The 905-nt window shown below is 35.9% G+C and overlaps 1 pseudogene; it reads right to left on the bottom strand.

Annotated features, from left to right (window-relative positions):
* Window positions 1-23: 23 nt before the first annotated feature.
* LOC106512470 (ankyrin repeat family A protein 2 pseudogene) lies at window positions 24-611 on the bottom strand (annotated as a pseudogene).
* Between the last annotated feature and the right edge of the window lie 294 nt (window positions 612-905).

The raw sequence follows: 905 nt of genomic DNA, 5'->3' as shown, positions 1-905 counted from the left end.
GGATGGAATCACTCATAAAAACATAAAAACTTTGTTTGTTTATTTAACTGAAATGTGCATTTTTTTATTCACAACACATCTAAACATCACAGTACAACAAAAACTGACATTCTAAATAATTCAAATAAATAAACCCAGTCCTGTCAACAAACAGCTTCATATAATCGGATGATTAAACATCAGATGTGCTTGAGATGACCATTAAAATTCTTTACCCATCATGATAAATAGTATAGGTAAAAACGTATTAAATGATGGTGTAAAACAAACACTCAAAGTAAAAACAACACAGTGCACACTGCAGCAAAGATCAGTTTGAGCTTTGCTGAAGTAAAACTTTCCATCAGTGTTTCCTGATCAGCTCCACAGACTGAACAATAAAGTGCAGAGTGTGACACCTTCAGGGAGGGCTGAAACTGAAAATTCACTCAGAACAAACGTTTATGTGCATCAAGCTCACAAGTTCAAATAAATAGCTTGATAAAAATGCTACAGAAACTTGTTCTGCAGGTTAACAGACTTGAGAAATGTTTCAGGGTGTGTTTTCCCTCAGTTCACTCTCTGATTCCCATCAGTAGCTTCAGTAGGTGGGCCTCCATCACCTGTTGAACTGAACACACACATAATGTTAACACAACGGCTGAGTGAAAAACAACAATAAACACACAGTCATGAGGACAACTCAACACGCACTCTGCTTTCAGTTCGAAGGGTTTTATGTATCAGGACAAAAGAAAAGTAATCTGGTCTTTTCCTTGTTCAAAAACGAATCATATCTAACCTGAAGTGTGCAAAACACAACAGATTCCACCATGTTGGTCTTGATGCTTCTACAGCTTTTAAAGTGCTTGTGACATGAGCATCCTTTACATTTAAAAAGTCAAAGAAAACTGCTATATATATAT

This window comes from Austrofundulus limnaeus, unplaced genomic scaffold (genome assembly GCF_001266775.1).
Source record: "Austrofundulus limnaeus strain Quisiro unplaced genomic scaffold, Austrofundulus_limnaeus-1.0 Scaffold7217, whole genome shotgun sequence".
Lineage (NCBI taxonomy): Eukaryota > Metazoa > Chordata > Actinopteri > Cyprinodontiformes > Rivulidae > Austrofundulus > Austrofundulus limnaeus.
This window is presented reverse-complemented; position numbering and strand designations above follow the sequence as displayed.